The sequence below is a fragment of the Mastomys coucha genome, unplaced genomic scaffold (genome assembly GCF_008632895.1).
Source record: "Mastomys coucha isolate ucsf_1 unplaced genomic scaffold, UCSF_Mcou_1 pScaffold12, whole genome shotgun sequence".
NCBI lineage: Eukaryota > Metazoa > Chordata > Mammalia > Rodentia > Muridae > Mastomys > Mastomys coucha.
This window is the reverse complement of record NW_022196894.1, coordinates 27,601,910-27,610,366: the sequence shown is the minus strand read 5'-3', so window position 1 is coordinate 27,610,366 and position 8,457 is coordinate 27,601,910. Positions and strand designations below refer to the sequence as shown.

General features: G+C 48.7%; 1 long non-coding RNA gene across 1 annotated transcript; it reads right to left on the bottom strand.

The window, feature by feature from the left end:
• Positions 1-6,392: 6,392 nt before the first annotated feature.
• LOC116085782 lies at positions 6,393-8,207 on the bottom strand. Its single transcript, XR_004116716.1, has 3 exons — positions 8,124-8,207; positions 7,066-7,262; positions 6,393-6,881 (listed from the first exon to the last, which is right to left on the bottom strand). It is a non-coding gene; the product is annotated as an uncharacterized LOC116085782 (long non-coding RNA).
• Positions 8,208-8,457: the final 250 nt, after the last annotated feature.

Genomic DNA, 8,457 nt, shown 5'->3' with positions numbered 1-8,457 from the left:
CGGAAAGGGCTTGCTCCGAGAGAGCCTGTGGGATGACGGAGAGTCATGACATTAAAGGATTTTCAGAGAAATCAGGTGGGAGAGGCTGCAGAATCAAACTGTGTGCTCCGGAAAGACCTCAGAGAGAAGGCATTCCATAAACACCCAGGGAACAGCTCTTTAGCATGAGCAGGTGCAGTGGCAGGACTTTGCCTGCGAGCTCTAAAACCCTCATGAGGCCCTAGTGGACTAGCAGGGAGGGCGAGAGAACAAGGAGTAATGGTGGCCCGATGCTGGACCACCCAACTACACCTCAGGCCCTCTGCTTCCTCAGACATGCTTGCTTTTTTGTTGTGTGTTTTCAGTGCTGGGGACAGAACTCAGAACCTTTGGCTTGCTAAGCAGATTCTCTATCACTGAGCCACACTCACAGCCTGTTTTGGCTTTTTTTTTTTTAATGTGTATTAGCCTGCTTCAACTCATCATCATCATCATCATCATCATCTTCTTCTTCTTCTTCTTCTTCTTCTTCTTCTTCTTCTTCTTCTTCTTCTTCTACTTCTTCTCCTTCTCCTCCTCCTCCTCCTCCTCCTCCTCTTCCTCCTCCTCTTCCTCCTCCTCCTCCTCCTCCTCCTCCTCCTCCTTCTTCTCCTCCTCCTCCTTCTTCTTCTGTATATGGGTGGTTTGTCTGAATGTGTGTCTGTGTACCACATGGGTGCACGGTATCCTTAAATCTCCTGGGACTGAAGTTACAGACTGTTGTGAACTTGCACGAGGGTGTTAGACTTGAACTCAGGTCCACTGGAAGAGCAGCCACTGCTCTTAGCTGCTGGGCCATCTCTCCAATCTCAGTTTAGCTTTTTAAGGAATCTCTTTGGTCGCTCTGAGGTAGACAGAGGTGAAGGCGAGGACACCATGGTGGCACTGATCTGGGTAGAGAGGTAGATAGCTTGGACCAGAACGGTAGCCGGGAAGGGACTGGACTGTTATATACCTGGAAAGTAAGCCGATCACTGCTGGACGCTCTCTTGAGAGGCTGGATGTGAGGCCTCTGTCCTCCCTCACCACTCTCTGTTGCCCATCACTGAAGCCTTCCATAATCTACACATTTTGCTTCATACTTCACACAGAGTCGTGGTTCCTTTAATATAAAACTCCTACCTCTACCTCTCCCACTGCCCAACCCTTTAAGTAAAATGCAACTTGCCCTGTTTCCTTTGGCTGTGGCACTTTGTATCCTGGACAGGGGCAGGTGGAGAGGAGACACGAGTGTACTGGGGTGAAAAGTCAGATGGTTTCATTGAAAACGAGTGCATATTTTTAGAGGTTTTCAATAAACCAAAACGTATATCTTGGAAAGTGGCCCCTCTGGTCTGCAGCTTCATAGGCCTACTCAGGGTTGTCAGTGGTCAGTCACAGAAGGCAATCTGCGGTGCTCTGAAGGTTGGCCCCCAGCATCCAGTTTGCTCCTGAAGGCAATCTGTGGTGCTCTGAAGGTTGGCCCCCAGCATCCTGCTCCTGCTCAGCACAGCCAGTTGTGGGGGTGGGCTACCTGTTCTTTCTATTGCTGTCCTTGGCTCTGACCATGTAGAGGTGCCACACTTGAGTGGAACTGGAATATTGGCTGTCACCCTGCTTGGCTTGGGTCGGTGCCTCGAAGGGAAACCTGTTGAGACTCCCCAGGTTGGCTCTTGTCTTGTTCACTCCCTCAAGATCAACTAGCTGGAGAAAAGAACATATGGCAGCGTTCCTTGGGACGGGAGGCAGGTGAGAGAGCAGGTGTGAGGAGGCCAACACTGAGGAAGATTTGAGGGCAGCTTTGTCATGCCTCCTGCTCCTCTCGCACCTGACAGCCTTCAGTTGCTCACCTGGAAGGCAGCACTCCCAGCCACCTTTCCCGTGGGAATTCAGTGCAGCCTCTGCAACCCCTGACCTCTGGGCCACCGCCAACAGCTCTCAAGCCTCTCTCCTGTGCCATCACAGCGACATGATGTCATTTTTATTGAGGCAAGATTAGATTTAGGAAAAAAAATTTTTTTTTCTTTCAGAAGCATATTTCACATGATCTCTGTCTGGTCCTTGCTTTGAAGAATTGTCAATTTCAATTGGCTTCAGCTTTTGTTCACCAAAAGAAGCTACACACACACACACACACACACACACACACACACACACACACACACAGAGAGAGAGGGGGGGGGTGGGGGTGGGGAATATTCTCCCTGTCTCTTGAAGTGGTCACCCAAATTCCCTCTCCCTTTGTGTCACTACTGTGACTAGGAAGGTGAGTGCCTGTGCAATGACACATGATGGGCAATAGACCCAAGATGCAACCTGAGGCCAGCCACAGTAGTCCCCAGAATGTCACAGAAGAGGCTGACCTGCTGGGACATGGCAAAACCAATTCACAAGCATTTTCAAATTCTATTTTCAGAATTCTTTTTTTTTCTTTCTTTCTTTTAGAGACAGGTTTTCTCTGTGTAGCCCTGGCTAGCCTGGAGCTCACTCTGTAGACCAGGCTGGCCTCGAACTCAGAAATCTGCCTGCCTCTGCCTCCCAAGTGCTGGGATTAAAGGCGTGTGCCACCACCGCCCGGCTATTTTCAGAATTCTTATGCTGAGCAGTGGTGGTGCATACCGTTAGTCCCAGCACTGGGGAGGTAGAGGCAGGAGGATCTCTGAGTTTGTTACACAGAGAAACCTTGTATTGAAAAACCAAAGCCGGCTGGCCGCTCTCCCTCTGCCTCCCCATCACAGCTGCACACAGGGCCGGGGGCGCGTCCACGCAGCCACGACCCGCGGAGGGGTAGCCTCGGCTACCACTGCTTCCGACCAACACGTGCACGGACGCAGAAGCCTGGCGCGTTTGTCTGGGGAGGGGGAGGTCGGGCCTGTGGTCGCGGGAGGGAAAGGGGAAGGAGCGCCCGGGATCGGTCTACCCGGCGCTGTGTGCGGTTTTTATTCCGTTTTGGTTTTTGGTTCATTTTATTTATTACGGGCCCGGGGCTCAAACACTCGCGGGGGATGGGTTTGTGGGTTTTTTTTTTTTGAGGGGGGCGTGCAATCTCGTGGTCGGAGTGATCTAATTTGATTTCATGTAAATATTTAAATTTTAGTACCACAGTGGTGGCACACGCCTTTAATCCCAGCACTTGGGAGGCAGAGGCAGGCGGATTTCTGAGTTCAAGGCCAGCCTGGTTTACAGAGTGAGTTCCAGGACAGCCAGGGATATACAGAGAAACCCTGTCTTGAACAACAACAACAAAAATTTGAAATTTTATTAAAAATGTTTAGATTAAAAAAAAAAATACCAAAGCCAAAACCAAAATTAATCAAACAACAAAAAAGACAAAAAGCAAGCAAGCAAACAAAACGCCCCAAAACAATGAAAAAATTCTCTTTGGAGGCAAGATTTCTTTCCACTCCCCCCCCCCCACGCCTGCACTTATTGTGCACCCACTATGTGCTTGGCTCCACAAGGTATAAAAGAAGCAAAGGTGGAACTCTTCACTCCCTTTCTTCCTTTCTCTTTCTTCCTTTCTCTTTCTCTCCTTCTTTCTTTCTCTTTCTTTCTCTCTTTCTTTCTCTCTTTGGGTTTTTTTTTCTTCATTTGGTTTGATTTCACTTTTAAAGGAAGACACAGACATGCCTCTTGGCTTACAGGTCCCAATTTAGTCACTGAAATGAACAGTGTGAGGAACCACCCTAGAATTACATGGCTTTGATAGGAAACCAGAGAAGAAGAAACTCAAGGAAGGGGCTTGCTGCAACTCTAAAGGCCACACACCGCATGGCATGGGAGCCTCATGGTAGAGACATTGCTTACATATGGTGGCCATTTCAGTAAGGAGCCCCTTCCTGACCTCTAACCATCTGATGAACTCTACAACAACCTGAGCAGCCTGGTGTGTGTGTGTGTGTGTGTGTGTGTGTGTGTGTGCCATTACTCTACAAGGTTGGTTGAATGAATGTTGAGCAAGACCATAATTTATAGTTTTGAAGCAGGTTCAAGAATAATGAAGAGATAAGACCTAGGTCTGCTAGCCATCTGCAGAGCCCTGCCTTCAGCGAAGTCATCCTGAATGCACATCACTGTCATGACTCCCCAGGCACTGCCCCCTGGAGATTTCTGCAACCTGCTGCCTTCCAAGTGACCCCACTGCCCACTCTCATGAGCTGTGCAGTGAGGTTTGCAGAGCCATTCGGATGGGTGGGGGTTCAGGGTTTAGCGTACTTGAGGTACGCTGTTTCATGAAGAGCCTGCCTTCTTGGACAGGTTCTTCCAGGAGTAAGTTGTTTGGACCAAGGACACAGATATTAAGTGTGAAGTTTTAAATGGCACGTGTCAGCTGAAGACACTGTTGGAGTTTGTTTCATTTCAGAATTCTATGCACTCCCCGATCCCTAGCCTAATAACAACTATACAGATTTTTTTTATAAATGGGTCAGGTGTAATGGTGCACACCTTTGATCCCAGCACTCAGGAGACAGAGGCAGAGGCCAGAGGCCAGAGGCCAGAGGCCAGAGGGCAGAGGCAGAGGCCAGAGGCCAGAGCCAGAGGCAGAGCCAGAGGCAGAGCTAGAGGCAGAGCCAGAGGCAGAGGCAGAGTCCAGCCCGGTCTACAGAGTGAGTTCCAGGACAGCCAGGGCTACACAGAGAAACCCTGTCTCAGAAAACAAAACACCAATAACAAAAAGCAAACTGATGAACCCACTGTCTGTTCACACCTTATGACCCTTGACTGTTTTTTTTTTTTTTTTCTCCTCTGGAGAGAGACTGAAGGGTGGCTGTGGCTGTGGAGTCAGCCCCCGGTAGTTCTTTCACAATAGCAGAGCCAGGAAGCTTCAGAATGGAGGCAGCATGGGAAGTTCCCTCCTGGCTCCTGGGACTGGCGGTGGAGGGGACAGAATTCCAAGGCATGCTTAGGGCTTAGGTTTGGATTTGGGTGACAGGTCCCTTCACCGGGGCAGTGCTGGGGAAGAGTGGGAGGCATCAGGAAAGGATAGTTGGTCTGGTTGCCAGGGGAGATCTGGGAGCATGGGTATCCATGTATGTTTTTAAATCATTTTTAAATTTAATGCATATGGGTGTTTTGTATATCTCTCCATCCATCTCCCCATCCACCCATCTATCTATCTATCTATCTATCTATCTATCTATCTATCTATCTATCTATCTAATTTGTGTGTTTGATACCCAAGAAAGCTAGAAAAGGGTGTCATATCCCTTGATACTGGAGTTACAGATGGTTGTGAGCTCCTATGTAGGTACTGGGAACTGAACCCTGGTCCTCTGGAAGAGCAACAAGTGCTCTGAACTGCTGAGCCATCACTCCATCCCCGAGTAAACAAAATTACATTTTGTGTGTGTGCTTGTATGTGTGTACAAATTGAAAAAGTTAGTCTCCCTTTCTACTGTGTGGATTCTGGGGATGGACCTTGGGTTGTTAGGTTTGTCAGCAAGTGCCTTAGGTATGAGGCTTTATATCTGCTGAGCTCTCTTGCTGCCCACCTTTTCTGTGCTGAATCTGAGAATGTGGTAAATTTTACAAAGGAAATGAGAGAGGAACTGGGTTCCAGAGCCATCTCGGCACACTCGGCCACTGTGTAAACCTCTGATGAAGCAGACAAGGCTAGCAGAGATACAAACTGGTAGACCATCAACTTGACAGGATAGAGAAACACCCAGAAGATTGGTTAAGCACATCTCTAGGGGTACCCAGAGCATACCTCTGAGGGTGTCTGTGATTTGCTTCTAGAGACAGATGGAGAGGGTTCCAGACCTAATGAATGGATTAACATGATGTCATTACTGAAAGCCAGTAAAGGTGGGAGGTGTGTCCTAGTGAGGTGAAGGCAGTCGCTGAGGAGGGCGTGTCCTTGGAGCCTGGGCTCATACTGAATCCCTATCTCAGCTTCCTTCCGGGGCTGCTTTGGTGTCACACCTTTCCCATCACAATGGACCGAATCTTCTGAAACTGAGCCCAAGTCAATCTTTGCTCTTCTGAACTGTTTTCTCAGGTGTTTTGGCCACAGTGACTGAAAAGTGCCTAACACAGTAGCCTACTGTTTCCCTTTTAATCACGCCTGGAGGAGTCCGCTCCTGGCGTATGGGTGAGGGCCCACAGGTGGTGCTGAGCAGGAGCCACTCTTGCAAGCCCTCTCATCAGCTAACAATCTTGTGATTACTCACTCGTTGCGTATATCCTCATAGGCTTTTGGTGGTGCAGGGGACTGAAGCCATGGCTTTGCACATGCTAGGCAAATGTTCTACCACTGAGCTGCACTCCTGCCCTTGCCTTGATGATTTTCAGTTTGAAATTTGAAAACCCCCCATTAAGATACACTCAAACAAACAAACAAACACCTCTGCAGCAGCTTGAGAGACTTCCTTCTACCGTCCAAAGTCAGTTTCCGGTTAGCACGTTTTTCTTTAATCACTTGGTGTTTGGTTTTCCTCTTGCAGAGGAATATTGCAGCATAAGCTCATAGGTGGCTGTGTGGGATATAGTACAAATGGAGGCTTTGGGCAGAGTACCTGGCCCCAAATGGCCCAGACGTCACCTGCATTCAGTAGGAAAAAGAATTCCAAAATGATATTGTCTTTTAATATTCTCCCCAGGTGACACAGGCCACCCACAGCTGGTGTGTCTAGGGTACACCAAATCATTCTGAAAGAACAGGCAAATGAATGGCTTGCCTTCTCTTGGGGACGGCAGAATTAGCTTTGCTAACGTGGAAGGTTGACCAGAGCTGTGTAGAGCCTGTAGGTGGGATATGCTCCTTTGATCCGATTCTAGCTGCTGAGCTGTGTGACGTGTTATGGGTCGAATTGTGTCGCCAACAATGGTCTTCATTCCTTATCCTCGGTGGCCTCATTTGAAAACAGTCATTGCAGGTGTAACTAGTTAAGGTAAAAATCCTAATGAAATAGAGTGAGCCCTTAAACAATAGGGCTGGTATCACAAAGTTAGCAGAGGCCTACGCACAAGGCTAGGGTGTTGAAGTGGGCAGGACATGATGAGGGACTAGGGACTAGATAAATTCCCTGATAGCCAGCTACCTTGGGTGATCACCATCTTTCTTACCTGGTCATAGGACAATGGAGCGGGAACTGTCCATCTTCTGACAGCAGACTGCTGATCACCATCAGAGAGAAAGAAGCCACCTGGACTCTCCTGTGGGGCTCCAGGCAGAGTGCAGCCCAGCTGACACCTTGATTTTGGCTTCCCATCCTCTTGTCCTTTGAGACATGCTTCAGTTGGAGACATGCACCCCACAACAGCTATGAGAACAATTAAGTCATTAGGGATGGGAACATGGTAGCTTCTCATAGCTGTTAGGAGAATGTTGGAGATGTATTAAAAAGAAGATGTTTTCTTAGACTTTTGTTTTGTTTTGTTTTGTTTTGTTTTGTTTTGAGATAGAGTTTCTGTGTAGCCCTGGCTCTCTGGGAACTCACTCTGTAGACCATGCTGGCCTCAAACTCACAGAGATCCACCTGCCTCTGCTTAGGATTAAAGACATGCACCACTACTGCCAGGCTTGGATTTACTTTTTTGATGTAGTAATTACAGTGTCTTATCAAGCTAGTTCACATTTTTAAATTGTTAATCTTTGCAGACTGGTTCATATATGTGGCATGCAACTGGAAGTCTGGGGTTTTGCCTTCTCCTCAGGGACCCAGGCCTCACTATCCGGGTTGCACAGAACTCAGAATCCTCCTTTCCCTGCAGAGATGGTTCCTCTGAATACCTTTCTCATGTGCTGTCCCACCTGCCTATCCTCCTGGGGGCAGGTTTCCAACACTAGTTCTCCTTGGGTGCCCTTGATCAAACCCAGACTGCCAGACGGGAAGCAGGTTACTCGCCCTCTTTCCCTCCCTCTCTCTCTCCCTCCCTCTCTCCCCAAGGAGATTCAGGGATCTGAAGGACCAGCCCTGTTTCTGGTTATTGAATAACCAGTGGGGCATCAGATGTCAGGGCTGAGGAAACAGAAGGGCCTACCTGTCGCGCCACATGACCTCACAGCCCGAGCTGTTCTCAGGGTGTCAGTTTGCACTGTTTGTTAGGGTGTCTTTCAACAGGAGCACAGCTTACATCATGCTGTATTAAACACCTAACCTACCTATTGTGGCCCTGCTTACCTCGGGAATGACAGCAGGTTAAGGTGCTGACTAAGCCTGGGAGAGTCTTGCTTTTTTTTTTTTTTCCCAGACTTGAGAAGGGAAAATGTGAACTGAGAAATGAAATGAAAAGGGTTATTGTGTCAGAATGCCAAACTTACCACTAACTCCCCCACAGCCTCCTCACTCCCCTCACATCCCCAATTCCCAGCTCAAGGCTCCTCTGGAGAGAAGAGGAGGCCATCCTTGCCCCCTTAGATCTCAGGGCCGTCTGCAGGCAAGGACTATGCCATCCGTAGAGCAGCCACACTCACAGACGTCTTTGGAAGACATCTCTGGCCCTTAGTCCATATCC